Below are 15,344 nucleotides of genomic sequence, written 5' to 3'. Positions count from 1 at the left end.
GATGGAATTACAAGAGAAGCGAAATATTGGGCAATATGTTAATGCCCGATCGGTTTTAGAAGAGAGCAGTTTCAAGTCTTCGGACTTGGAAGAATCATCCTAATTTAATTCAGGGACTTCAAAGAGTTCTCTTTACACTAATCCGGGGAGATTTTCATTATTGTTCCTTTCATCCACGTAATAATTGTCTTTTCTATCAGTTTCCTGTCTGCGTCACCGAAAATCGATGCGCGATTGATGAAGGGTCCAAGATTCCGTCTTCCGGACGGACAAAAGAACGTCCTGGCGACTAATTAAGTTAATAAACGCAACCATTAGATGATGTAAACCACATTTCGGATGCGAAAAAACGAGAATGGCTCTGTTCTATGTATGTTTCTTCCCCCTTGGATTAATTTTTTATTACAAGAACCCTCTTCTCGTATCACGTTTTCGATCCATCGTTGCGCACAGACGTTATTTTTATTCGTTCACGTTCCTTCGAAACTGTAATTATTGTAATTGCCGACATTCTCTGCCTTATTTATAGAGGGATCACTCGCTAGATCGAAGAGAAACGTCCAGAAATACCAACTAATTTTTCTTAGAACGCAGCAATAAAGAAAATATCGCGTGTGAATCTCAACTTTTCACTGCCAATTTTTTTTATGATGACGTTCGCTCTCATTGAGACTGAAGAGGTGGAAAATAACTTTTACCCATGAAATATTTATGTGTGTGTTTTCTGACCGAAATTCAAACACTTGAGGTTATTACGAATCGATAAAAATACGGACGACGTTGGAAGCGATCAATGACGAGAGGGAGAGTGCAACAAGGTTCCACTTTCGTTCCCGAATTCTTCGAGGTTACTCCTTCAGGAATTCGTTCCGGACTCATCTAAATTCGGAGCGGTGGACGCCGACAGGGACGTTCGTTCCGGCCCGGTATATTAAATAAACAAATCTAAAACATCTGGACAAGGGAAACATATTAATTGGATTAGTTACAGCAGACTCGAAATAAGCGGAAATTTGTTTGGGATTATATTATGGCGGAATATTAACTTTGTAACTCGTCTTTTTCACTTGAAACGTAAAGACAACCATGCAGAAAGTCTAACTATTTTATTCTCTTCCTTTTTACAATTTCACGTACTGTTGTTCGTTTAGCTAAAGTGAACTTGTATTTATTTTTTTGTCGTTTTTGCCATCGTGACGCGATTCTAGCAGCTTTTTCGGTTCACGCTACACTCGGGGGAATTACAGGGAATTGTAATGAAACATGCGATTCTGGATGTCATCAGTTTAATTGGGTTGGTAGACATGCAAAAATTGGCGTACTTGGTAATTCTCGAGTGATTTATTAACCGGGGACAGGGATATAAATCAAGAGTTATTTTTACGAAAGGGAGATAAGCAAGTGGTGGTTAAGAACCATTAAAGATGAGAATTTGCGAGACGCATGATGGCGGAGGATCAAGAGGGAGCATAATGGTTACGAGATGATTGGAATGGCCAATATTCTAGTAACAGTTTATGCGTCCTCCTGTTCTAAGGAGCGAAATTATTGTCTAGTTTATTCTCGGTCTATTAAAGCAACCAAAATATCTATTAAATTAGTTTGTGTAATCAAGTAGAACATGACTGTCATAAATACAGGAATAACAAGTTTACGAGGTTATTCGAATTTCCACGGAAATTAATTCATTTTCACGCATCTGGTCTTTGTTTAACCTTTGAATGTCTCTAATTGGAGACATAAAATTAGACCTGTTGTGTAGTTTTCTAAGGATGACTAATGCAACGTTTTCAACGGGAATTATACATACCGAATTTGATGTAATAAGGAAATGATTCAAAGTCTTTTATTGTACACAAAACTGGAGGAAGTAATAACTATTTCTGCGACAATATACCTAGAAATTGCGGCTATTTGCTTCACTTATTTCTTAGGGCGTTAAAATTACATAAAACGGGATCAATTAGATTACGATAGTCATAAATTCATAAATAGCTTTACGAGATTCACGTTATAACACGACTTGACGAAAATTTCGCACTGCTGACTAAACTACTGGAGATTTACATTGCAACAAGTCAAAATAACAGTTACAAATTAGAGAACAGGTGCGACATTTATAACTTTGACAGCCACCCACTACGAACATTTCCGGATGCCAAAGAAACATCTAACTTTAGGAAAAGTGCATCTTGCTGATATAATGGTCCGTGAAGAGCTCCCTGCGGTGCACCCCGTCGGAAATGAGTTCGCATTTCGAGTTTTAATTAAACACTTTCGTTGCGAAGGTCGCTGGTCCCTTTTTCCTCATTTCCTGTTTTCGCAGGTTGGTCCGATCGCGATCGACTCGAAATTAGTCCGGTTTCCGGTCGACTTTCTCGAACGTTTAACGCGTGAAGTTTCCGGATTCTCCGGGGAGGAAGTCGTACGTCGTATATGCGTGCCTTGCGTTATTTACTTGTAAGATTAAGGGTCCCCGACTAAATCTCCGTATATTCGTCGAGTTCTTATTAAACTTGCGACGTTTATTTATCACGTTTAAATTCGATGAGAAGTTTTTTAATAAAAGTCGGGAATCAGTTACACGCGACGACGTATTTCGACGCGATTAAATCCGGAGTCTTTATTGTGTAACTTGTTTGGGTTTGTTGTTTTTGACGCTTTTTAACTTTTTTAAATGGTTATTGGAAGTGTGGAGGTGTGCGGTTGTATTATCGTTGCAAACTCGGCACAGTTCATCATTTTGTATTCATTTCAATACGAAGCAGTTGAGGAGAAAAAACGCGGAGAATTGGGGCTGGGGGCTACGTTTCATTAGAAAAATGGGTCATGCGGGCTGGGCGGAAACAATTGATCAAATCGCCCGTTTTTGCATCCAACAGCTGCCGAAAATTCGGAAAGGCATTAGTGTGCACTGCCTCGTAATTAAAGTGAGGAAAGGAAAAAATCACACCGAAAAAAAGAGATTGTTTCGATTGAACGCCGTGCGAAAATGTCATAACGAATGATATATTGAGCAAAAGTCAAAGCAGTTGTCCTGAAAAGTTTAATCATTCAGCCAACAGAGTCTCATTTTCTTTATGACTGTGTCAATTTTATTTTCAAATATATTGCGTATATTTGTCAGTGCTCACGATGCGGTTTAATTAATCAAAACAATGTCATAAATACAACACCCGTGACCCGCTAATGGCAGGTACTTATTAACGAGTTTTAAGTAATTATTACGCATGTGCTAAAACGAATTTTTCTCACGTGAAGGTTATACAATTTTTGATCTTTGAAAGTTTTGTCTTCGCTATGATCTAATTAGTGCGATCATTATCCGTTATCGTTCAAATCTCAATAAGAATGAAGAAATTATAGAGCGGAATTGAAAGCATAGACGTTTTCTGCACTTTATTATTGTCTTGAGTCTTTATTTTAAATATTTACAGGCTATAGCGTCATGTATACACCTTGTGAGGCGAATAAATATGACTGTAAATGTACCTCTCGTGACCACATGTGGTGAAACGAGAAACAGCGAAATATCTCTGTTAGAGCCTCAGAGAGCTTCAACTTTTGATAACCGCTAGGAATATTCCGCAATTATTTCGAATTCAGTGAAAAAGAAAGGGACTCTCCCAAAACGTGCTCTTAATGCTAATCAATAAAATGAAGTCATAGGAGCCATTATCATGGTTATTTAGTTATCAGAGGTTGCAAGGGAATTCAGACAGTCTTATGAACTCGTTAGCTTTTTTATAAGTCATTTAGGTTCATAATCATAATGCTAATGCCTAGAGTGGAATGTAATTATGATTTACTATCATCATGGGTCCATCTTTTTTCGCATAATTCAGTTAATATTTCTTGTCGGTAGCATCAAGCTCATTTGTGATAAAATCAAAATTCTTGAATGTACGAGGGAATCTACTGATGCAATAACTTTAACATGCAAAGTTTCGCTCGTTTTTTGCTAGTAGATTAAATGTCAGTTGGGGAAATTGTTTTAAGTGCACCAGAAACGTGAGTGCTGTACATCTCTCGTCTACAGGGTGTGGAGGTTTTAAAATGTAGCCAAGCTTCATCGTTAATTTCGGACTCCAATAAATAGGCAGGTATTTACAAAACGAAAACTTTGATTAAAAATTTAAGTACGAGAAATAATATTATCTTAAGAAATATACAGAACCTGACGTGATGATGGGTTTATTAGGTTGTTATGCCGAATTTAAGCAAGTAATTAATATGCGAAATGCTAATAAGGTTAGAGTTTCTTCGCGTTTATCTAAATTTCTAATGTTTCATCGACATCGATAACACTAAATATTTAATTTATCGACCTGTTACAGTGTTTGAAAAATCAATAGCGGAGGTAATTTCTCCAATAAATTTAAAGAAAAACTTTTTTTGCACTAATAAAAATGGTTTTAGTAGAGCGTGTCAACTCACCATTAGAACTCCTATGAATAATTATCAAAAATGAATCAACTATTGAAAAACATTTTCTGGATTCCATAGCGTAGTGACCTGTTGCTGATAAAACGTTTCTTAAATTTTTGACAGCAGAAAGCTCTTTGTGCATATTTTTCTGTAGAGTGGGTTTTGTCCTATTTTCTATTTCTTTATCATCGACCGTTACGGTCAACAAACGTTATGTTGAAAACGATAAGGATCTTTAATTTTCGTCACGAATTATGTTCGGACATCAAACTAACTGATTAAAAATGCTCTTGATCTAGTTTAACATGTCATCGAGTATCAATTGTCCCAACTAAAGCTTTTAATCTGATTAAAAAGCACGCATAGAAGAGGTGATGACGTAACATTTTGCATCGATCTCATTATACAAAACGGGAAATAGTTGCATTCACATGACAAAGTTTAATTAAATTTAATTGTTAATCTCCCATGAGATGGAAGGAGAAATCTCGAATTAGACTTGGGAGGTTTTAGCTGAAATCCCCTAATTATCTCGGTGACAATATCTAAAGGTTGTTTGAATAAAGTCGTTAATAAGTCTTGTTCTCTGGACTTTTTTCACTTTCTGGGGGGGAATTTTTAATTTCCGTTATTAACAAAGACGTCTGCGCTGAAAAGAATACGAAGAAAAATAAGCTGGAAAGCTGTTCCAGTTTTCTTGTAGTGCTCCAACTAAGTTCAAAGGAAACCGCTATATGCTTGGGTCGTTTAATTTCCTAGTGAAATCGCCTGAATAATTCTACGTAAGAATAAGCGTACTCACTCCCATATTCCATTATTTACCCTCGAGATTCAGGAGTCGAGCTTTCAGAGCTTCTCTAAAACCCCCACCGAGAAATATTAAACAATTTATCGGTGAATAAGGTTCACACTTTGTGCCGTTAACCTCCGAGTTTACCGAGTTTTTCACAGAGTTATCACTGTTGCAACCGCCGAGATTAAAGAACCACATCAAAAGACTTCAAACTGTTGCGGCACTTTATAAGAAAAAGCTTCCAACTATGTAACATTTTTGACACTTCTTTTTGTTGCAGGTAAGCATCACGTCTCCGAAACATGACGGTAAGAATAGATCAGGAAAGCGCCGACTCGAACCGTTAACGAGCTTTTTGCTGAAAAGCTCTCCATTACAAATACCCCCATAATCCAAGTTTATTGTTATGTCTTGATTTGAACCGAGCTTTTGACGATGACGAGCCACAAACTTGTCACGATTGGAACTTCCTTTCTTCAAAAAAAAATGTCAAACGCACGATGAAATCTTAATGGAAGCCTTCGCTCCTGTTCGATATATTTGCATAACTTCTGATTTATACCGAGAAAAAGGGAAAGTAGACTAGAGGGTTCCCGACTCGGTGTTGAAAATTTGCCTTGCAGATAGACGAAAACCGTGAAGCAATGAAAACGCGGCTTTCGATCAAAAGAAACGTTTTATTTGTTTAGGGTTGAGGATGGCCAACCGCCTCGTTTAATTCCGGGACGCCTCCTTGATTTCTCGAGTGATATGGGGGGTTTAGACGGAGAAGGGATTTAAAGAGCGCCCTAATTGCGAAGAAAATTGAAAATTTTTCCATGAATCGGACGAGATTCGACGTATTTGAATGAAAGAGATTGAATGAAGGACGCGGGTTTGGAATTGACGTGGAGATCTTATCGATAGGTATCAAAGTTGTGAATTTTTTTGATTCGACGAACTTGGTTGAAATATAAAATTTCCCCCTTTTCCTTACTAACCGAATGAAAACCAGATTTTCCTCCAACGGCAATTCGGCAATTGCGACTGAATTCATGACCTTTAATTTTCTTTTTTATCGCCGGTTATTCTTGAGCGTTCTATTAAACCTCACCCTCGAGTAACAGTAAATTATTTCATAACAAGGGCCTCCCGGAAAAAGGATCCGGGCCCGGAGTTACTCCATCTCGGCGTTAATTCAAATTGAATTCGATGTTGCTTTATCGCTGCCATAACATTTCGACAAGAGACTACAATACGAGATTCGTCCTCTTAAAAGCTAGAAATGGTCCTTACCCTCCATATGATGGCATTGTTGGAAAATTGAAACGGCAAATTAATTGAAATGTCACTTATCTTCATTGTATTGTCGTCCGTTTAATTGCCATTGAATTTGGAAATTCGACCCGAAAATCATACTCTTGGGAAAAGACGAATTAGGTCCGGACTTTATTCATTCCGGGCGAAAGTGACGATTATCCCGAATAATTAACACGGGGAATCTTGTGATTGTTTCAGTATTGACGTTGCGCAAGAAAAAAATTAATTGCGTGGTTTCTGCGCTGCGTGACTTCCTCTTATTCTTCTAATTACGACAGTCGGAGAGGTTCCTTTAAATTTTCATCGTCTAGCTTGGAACGCTTATTGATTTTCCTTTTGTTTTTTTATTATGAGGCTCGCCTGTCAATTAATGATGCAGTCGCTATGGTGATTAGAGCAGAATCTCAATAAATGCAGCAATGACGAGTTTTTCTTTCGCTTTTATTGTTGGCTTTTATCGATTTGAGTCTGAAGTGTCGTCGTTTCTGGACTCTCTTTTTGTTTCATTCGTCTCTTCTTTGTCAGGTGTTGTTCCACAGTAGTCCTGGTGCGTTAACCATCGAATTTAAAGGCGGTAAATATCGACTCGATTAATTAAAATGAATTTCTTGTGCAAATTTTATTAAACGCAGCGTAAGTGCTTCTGGTCTGAACAGATTGTTGCAACAGGTCGCTGTCGGTAGCTTTAGATTTATAGAAGTCGTCCAGATTGGTAATGGTAACGGCCTCACGTCTTCCAAATTGCGACTTTAAGCGTGTGATATCGACAAATTCCTTCCATGTTACCACTACAAATCTAAATTGCATTGTGTCTAAATTTATCGATCAGGAAGTGGATTAAATATCCACTAGTTCCGGTGTGTCCCTTGATGATTTATTGGCGAGATTCGTCCAAATCTCATTCATCGGAAGCGAAGTACAAACAAATCTCATTATCGTAACCCGATAATAAGATTATGTAAACGACTGTCGGGAATAATAAGCTTGTTGCGCTCGCTAACAAGGACAGAGCCTGCAGGAATGTTTTGTGTGTGGCGGTGACGATCCTGCACTACTCATTAACTAAATCAATAGCTAATCTCTCCCCGAAGTCATGCGATTGGCACGTCGTGTATCTTAAAGGTGAGTGTTCATGGATCGTGATAAAAATTTTCATCTTTTCCCGTAACAAGTTTGGAAGTTGTTCACAATTTTTATATAATAAATTCCATGACATCTGTGTAAATTTGCCCGGAGTCTAAACAGCGCGTGATCCTAATCCCCGGCCTTTTTAAGCGCGGATTTTCCCTCTCCCGTCAGGTGTTTGTTTTTCTAAACCGATTAAGTGACGTTTTTTCCTCCCGAAACAAGAACCTAATGAATTTACGAGCTTGAGCACAACCAGTATTTTACTCTCTGTGTCATTTCCTGCGTTCGTACGCCTCAGAGGCCGTATTATGCAGTGAAGAAGCTATCGATCGGTTTAGACTCAGCTGGAGCTCATCAAAATGATGGTTCATACGGTATTAATTTATGCCGGCGTTCCTAACCCAGCTGACACTTTTATGAAGTCTTCTGGAACTGAAATGATTCCTCTCGAATCGGTGCATCCACCCCGAAGCTTTTGTTCGATACGTGGGTGTAGTGAAAGTGTGCTTTAGAGAAATTCCGCGGCTTTTCCGCAAAGTGTCGACCTCACACATTCCCATCGGTTCTAATATTTGCTCTTATCGACGTCGAGACGTCGTAGGAATTTTGTCTGAGGGTAGTTTTTCGTTGAGGATTGGACGCGACGAAAGAAATGCTCGTCAATATTTGAAGGGAAAATGAGTTATATGCTTGTATTTTATTATCTTTATGGTGGGTGAAGAGCGAAATGGGAAGTGACGTGGAGAGAGCTTGGCATTGCACTAATGAAGATGCTCATTTCGCTTGTTCTTCTTACCTGGTAATTGAAATATTCAAACATGTTTTAGAGCGTTATTTAGTGACTGTGTTCCGTTGTTTGCTCTATGCTCGTTCCATTATTATTAATCCAAAACTTAGTTTACTAAGTTTGAGTTTCAGACAAACTTCGTAGAGATACTTCCTAGAAAACCAATGAGAATTTCAAAGGCAATTGTTCAACAAAAGCGTTGTCCTTTTATTTCACAATTATAGAGCAAAAATATAAATATAACTCCCATTTTAAACTCTAATGTTCTATGCATTATCGCTTGAAATTTCGTTTCACACTTGGTTGCGGAAGAAGCTGAATTTTCTTCCATTTGTCGAAAGCAAATGAGCCGTGAAACCGCAAATATCCTGGTCGGACAGCTAATTATTTTCATAGCTTAAATTTTAATAATTATTTTTATCTACATCGTCATCCTCGTATATTGGATGACACAGCAGTTCGTCTCATAGAACCGCCGTCGTTTTGTTTTGTGTTTAGAATTTTCTCGCTACATTGCAGCAAGGAATCGCAATTTTATTCCGAGATTTACGATGTGAATTTTTCACCTGAGGATCTGTAATTCCGAACTGGAAAAAGGCAGAGACGTTGGCTCTTTCGGTTTATTTTCATTTAAAAAATGACCGCAACACATGGTACTCCTTCAGACCATAGAGTAATGAAAGGAATTTCCCCAACGAGATTTATGGAGATTGGAATTTATCGTCATGCGAGTGGCTGATTGAATAAAATACGGATATTTTAGCCGTGTTGGTGATTATCGCGAGAAGTCAGGGTTTGTCACGTGATATTTATGAAAGTCAGTTTTTCAACCATTCTGTTAGCGTCACGTTGAAATATCGTCGTGAATTTTACGATAAAAAATTTCACGACCGTCATATATTCATCAAAAGGATGCGGAGAAAAACAAGTCGACAGTTTGAGATTCGCTTTAAAATTATTAGAAACGGTCTTTTTTATTTGTCTAATTAAGACTGACAGACGAAATATGAAAATTTCCTTGAGTTTCAAAGAAAAAAAACCGCCAAGTTATGACGGTTGACGCGATAACATCTAATCGTTTTTAGTACCACGTCTAGAAAGAAATACACTCATAAAAAACCTATCAGATTCCATCAAGACTTTGAATAAATAACGAGCGCCCCGGAAATTTAGAATTTTCAGCTGGTTTCGTTCTCGAGTTGTTTCAGAAATTATAACAATCGGAGCGGAGTTGATACGATAAAATTAGACAGTAAAAGGAGAAGAAAGAAGAGGTTTCGCGCCTTTGAGAGCCACAATTAAAAAAACCGGAAAAGAAACCCCAGAAAAGGCGATCATTACCCGACACAAGCAAGACAATTTAAATTATTAAATCGGTAAATAATGAATCGGTTATATTGATTCGAACGCCTTGAAATTTATCGAATCTGGGCGGGTAACAGCGAGGGGTAAAATCGATATCGCTAATAACCGAAATAATTCAATTATCAAAACCGACTAGAGCTCATTTCGTAATTTGAAAGCTATTAATATCGCGTTCATGTAGCTGTTTGTTAATCAACAATCAAAGAAAACACCATTCGGAACATTCCATCAGCTCGCACCGGGGGAAAACCAGCCTTATCGCCTCCGACACTGCCTAAATAATTTATCTTTGAAACTGGTGTAGGAAATTCGCCGGTTTGTTTGCGTTTAATGGGATTAAATTCGCAACATCGAGGCTTTCACCCCAATATTAAATCAATTAAGTTCCAAAATCTCACAGCGAGCAAATTATCACGGCTTGTTTTAACATCTAAAAAATGTTTTGACTAAGAGATATTGGCAACAAGCCATCACTGAAAAAAACTTGACCTTACATACCCATCCTTGGCCGCGGTCAGAGGTCATCATCGATCGACCCTCAAGCGGACAACATGCGAATTACCACAACGAGGTTTCTGCGAGAACACTCGTGAAGTTTGGCCACTCGACGGAAGAGGGCGCCAGCAGTTTCTCCGGGAAGTACTCATTACATTTTAGAGAAGTCTATTTAGTTGGTGGAGTGATGGCGCCAATTATTACAAACAAAAAACGCGCTCTTTATTTTATCGTTGCGAGATCTTTCGGGATTATTTTCGGGACGGAGCCCGCATTCGGGTCTCGTTCATCCCGGACAGAGTATCGACCAGGCTCTTATCCGGTGACGCAACAGCCACCCCTTACCGCCACCCCTAGACTGAAACTATGAGCATTTGTGGACCGAATCGATAAGGCTAGAATTTGGTAAATTAAAAAATATGCTTTGTTTTGGGGATCACTCAAACACTTTTCGACGATATTTAGATGTATACTTAGACTTTTTATTGGTTCTCTTTAGAATAGCCTAACAGTTAAACAAAGGATACATAAAATTCAAGTGTGGCCCATCACCGTAAAAAATTTTACAACTTGAACGGCTCACATTCGCTACTAAGATTTATTGGTATGTATTTCGGTGGACATTTTTTCCGAGTTTCCGGACGACAGATAGAAAGATGCGGTTTGCGGCATCGTTGTCATTGCATTTTTTTACAAGAATCGGTCTTACATATGGCAAATTTGTTTTTTTTTAACTTGGAAGTTTGCAGTTTTTTTTTTAATTTTTGTAAGTTTCATATCTTCGGAACTACGACAGATAGAAAGATGCGGTTGGTGCCATCTTTTTTTCCTTTCTTGAGCTGATAAGAATCCGGTGTTACATGTCCCGGATTCGAAATTTCAATTTTTTCAAGTTTTGTAGATAAAATCTAATTCGGTCGATATCTCGCTTATCTGTGGAGCAAGCTTAAATAACTGGTGCTCATTTGACGCAGAATCAAAAACATATGCCAATTTTTAACATAGGTCCACAAATAACTGAGTTAGAAGCGATTAAAGTTTCAAATAGGTACTTTGTGAATTTTCAGTTCCGAAATGTTTAACGCTCCATATCTCCGAAACTAAGACAGAGAAAAAGATGCGGTCTTTGCCATCGTTTTTTTGCATTCCGGAATTCGAAAATTTATTTTTTTTGAAAAAACAATTTCCGACCAAAACTATGTAAATCTACATCGGTCGATATCTCTAACCTCCCTCGCACCTAGGCGGGTTATGTAAATGTTCCTGAAAGCATCCTGCGCTCCAATCCTGACAGGATAATCTCTGCCAACGTCTGCGTTCTTGTGCAGTTATTTCGTTGTTAGATGGGGTGAGCGAACATATTTTCGGTCGTATTTTTGGATTATGCGTCGTACACAATCGGGTTTATTAGATTTACGCGAGATTTGGCAAGAGAAGCATTGACTCTGTACTAATTTACAACTCAAAACACATTAATTTAAAAATATATTCGCTCGTGTTTATACAAGTGACGTCTCTCGCAGCGCGCATTCCTCTAAGATATTTGTTCTTTTTCTTCGTGCTTGTTTTTTCGGGGTCACTCACCGATTATCCAAAAAAAAATCTTCTGATCTCTTTTCCTGCATTACTGATTCATTTCATTGCGAGGAATTTATCCTTGAAGAATTCATTTACATAACAACGGTGTCAGGTGTGGGGACCCTATCATATATCTTCGAAATTATTCAATTTGCTATCTAGTTGAACATTCAAGGACGAGTGGGGCCGTTATCTTTTCATTGCGGGGAGGAAAAAGACTACCAAAATTATTTCATTAATAGCATTTGGATATGTCTACGTGTTGTAGTTAATATCCCCATCACTCTTTGTTATTAATTCTAGCATAGACGCTTTTGTCGTGTAATTTATGATATTATCATGCATTAGCATTCAACTGAATTTCAGGCGACATTTTAGTGCAGAGTAATCTCCCAAAATTTACGGGAAGATGCAGGATTGGAGTTTCATTGTTTTGTTGATGGATTTCTGTTGAAAATAACTTGGACTGTGTCATCAATAAAGATCTTCCTCGCTTTTCGTTCAAGATCTTCAAATTCTTCTCTTATAGACCTATGATCATTTTCTAGTTTTTTAATTAAATCAAAATTTCAGGCCTTCAGATATTACTGCCGCTCAAGCTTGGAGCTCCCAATTGACAGTTATATCAACTAATAAACTAAAGTTTACTGTTTCAAACCACAACGTTGGCAATCCTTCTTGATGTTAAATTCTCTCGCCAACAGTTTTACTACTCTGTTCTCTTGCAGGTGAGGTGGTGAAGACTTTCTTTCCATTTATCAGCTTTTCCCACCTCTGCGTGTTTCATTTTCCCGTATTTAGCACCACATAAACACAGTTCTAAAATTCCGCTGTTTTTGCAACAAAGTCGCAAACTATGAATACCAATTACCAGAAAGTTGCAAAGTAAACAAGAAACGACAGCGGCGTAATTCGAAACGCGAAAACCACAATTCTTGTTTGGGGATTTTAAAACCAAACATTGAAATTTGAAAAGATCATTAAATTTAATTTTAACGGCGTTTACCTAGTCTTCTCAGCCGAATCTGTTGCTCAGATCGTTTAATTATGAATATCTCCGGTGAATGAAGAAAAAAGTTTCCACAGCAAGAATGTCGGTGTGTGCGGAGAGACCAACTTTTTGATACGTTTTCCAATATTCTTGAATTCTAATTTTAAGTAAATAGTGTCTCGTATTTCCCTTGGGAGAGTTTCGTGGATGGTTTTTCTCTTTTTTCGAGCGGAGATGAAAAAAAGTTTCAATGTTGGTGGATTTTTAAGTAAATATTTACGCTTTCGATTCGACAATGTTTATGGAAACGGTTGCTATTTGTTCGTTTCATTTCCCTGTTGTATTCACTAATAGAATTATAACGATGTGTATTTTGGTAATAGACGTGGTCATGTGGACTTTCTTGCATCATATCACCGACAGTTTTATGTTTTGGGTCTTTAATTAGTACCTGCTGGGTGATAAAAGGTGGAGAAGCACCAAGGTTGCATATTTGCACAGTGGCGTAACACAGTTTTGGCAATAACGAATATTTCATGGCGCTATTGTTGGCGTCACTTTAGTGTGACCACAACTCAAGATGAGATCGTTCTTTTGAACAGTCTTTGTGTTTTTTTTTTGATCCGACGATATCTATATTTATGATCCCATTAACTGCGCTACTGCCTCCAAACTTATCTCTACAATACAAACAGGTTCCTGTTAAATAACTTATGTAATAATTAAATGTTCACCTCTCTCGTCAAAATCGTACTTCGTTTCGCCACGTTCCGTCACAATTAATTCTAACATAAGCACCATCTGTCGAATTTCCCATGTTATAAATTACGTCAACACCATTTAATAGTGACATATTTTTGCCCGTTATCACTGCCATCAAAGATAACGTCACGGGGACGAGCCCCGATGACCTTGGACGTCGTTATCCTGCTCGTGCTATGACGTATTTTTTACGGAAACGCCGGCGAGGAAATGTAAATTTGTCGGCGGCGGTTCTTCTTCTTAATATCTGACGTTTAAGGTGAACCAGAGGGTGTCGTATATCTTCTTAAGCGCTACTTTAAGGGTGTTTTCTACGACAGGAGTTCGCACTAATCAGACGGCGAAACGACGGCGGCCTTGGAGCGGCCTCACCCTTAATTGAATTAAGAGCACGCAAGGAGGGTTTAAAAAGGTGTAGGCAATAAAATCGAAAGGGCGGGAAAGGACGAATCGGGTTTATTTTATAAATAGGATGTATAAATAAAGAACGTGCTAATAAACATGGAAGTAAAATATGGAAGGATAGACCGTTTTAGAGGAAAAAAATTGTACACAGAAAGAGATGGTTTCCAGATAATTTGTGTAAATAAATAGTTACTTATGACGCATAAATTAGCGATCTGTACTAGTACTAATTGGACACTAAGTACTTGACAAAAATTCTCTGCTGTAGTCCAGTACTGTTGTGGTAGTGTGCAGTGATGTGAAATTTTTCCAAGAAGATGGCACGGTATGATGGTACATTTATAAAAATTCTTCTATTCTGTCAAAGTTTCCGTACATAATAAAAATTCGGAAGTTTTCCCCATTCCCGAAACCAGCAGATGTTGCTTCCGCTACTCTTCATTTCATGCTTGGGAAAAAGAAATCTAATCCGTCCCCTGCGGGACCAGGCTCTTCTCGCTTCTCATTTATCTCCTCGCAACGTTCGTTGTCACATTTCTTGGAATGCAAACAAGCTTCATCCTCGGCGCCGCCACTATGAATTCGATTTAAGCGTCTCATCTTTAATTAAATCGCAACTCAGCTTTGGTGGTTTTAATTAAATGTGGAAAGAGGGGGTGGCCGGCGTTCGAGCTCCATTAAATGTCCATAAAAGCAAAAATTTACTCAACAATAAAAATTACGCTCCGGTTAACATCGCAGAAGGGGATCCTAATCGATTCCGGACATGAAACACTGGCTGACCTGGCAGTCTTGTGAAATTCACGATTTGTTGTGGATCACAACGACATTATGGCCAAACTAAACTAATTTTTGTGTCTCGTCGATTCCGAGGATTGGAGGATGTCCTTGCAGACGTCGCGATTTCTCAATTGTCCTCAACAGCTCACTGTACACGCCAAGAGGCAGGTAGTTCACCCCTGATGGAGCCCATTTTGTTTTTTTTGCCCTAAAGCGTTTGGGGAACGTTTTATCCAGTTGTTGTTTGTTCTAATGGCCCAACGCAAACCATTAAAAACTTAATTAGCCCTACAAGGAAGGAAAATAACGAAACACATCGGAAAACTGAGCATGTACGCTTTTTATTGGGCGATTGTTACACCATTCTCATCTTGTAATTGTTTGTTCCTTTTGTCTATTTTCTGGATATTAATGGACCACTATTGTTACGGAAAGTAGATTTCCACCGAGGAAAAAGGAAGAATCCCTTTTATGGAAAGGCGCGATCCGAAAATTCTTTTATTACAGAGATCCCTGACACTTTGTCCCGAATG

The sequence above is a fragment of the Gnatocerus cornutus genome, chromosome 9 (assembly GCF_029298725.1).
Source record: "Gnatocerus cornutus isolate USDA-ARS CGAHR chromosome 9, icGnaCorn1.1, whole genome shotgun sequence".
In the NCBI taxonomy this organism is placed as follows: Eukaryota; Metazoa; Arthropoda; class Insecta; order Coleoptera; family Tenebrionidae; genus Gnatocerus; species Gnatocerus cornutus.
Note: the sequence above shows the minus strand (reverse complement) of the source record.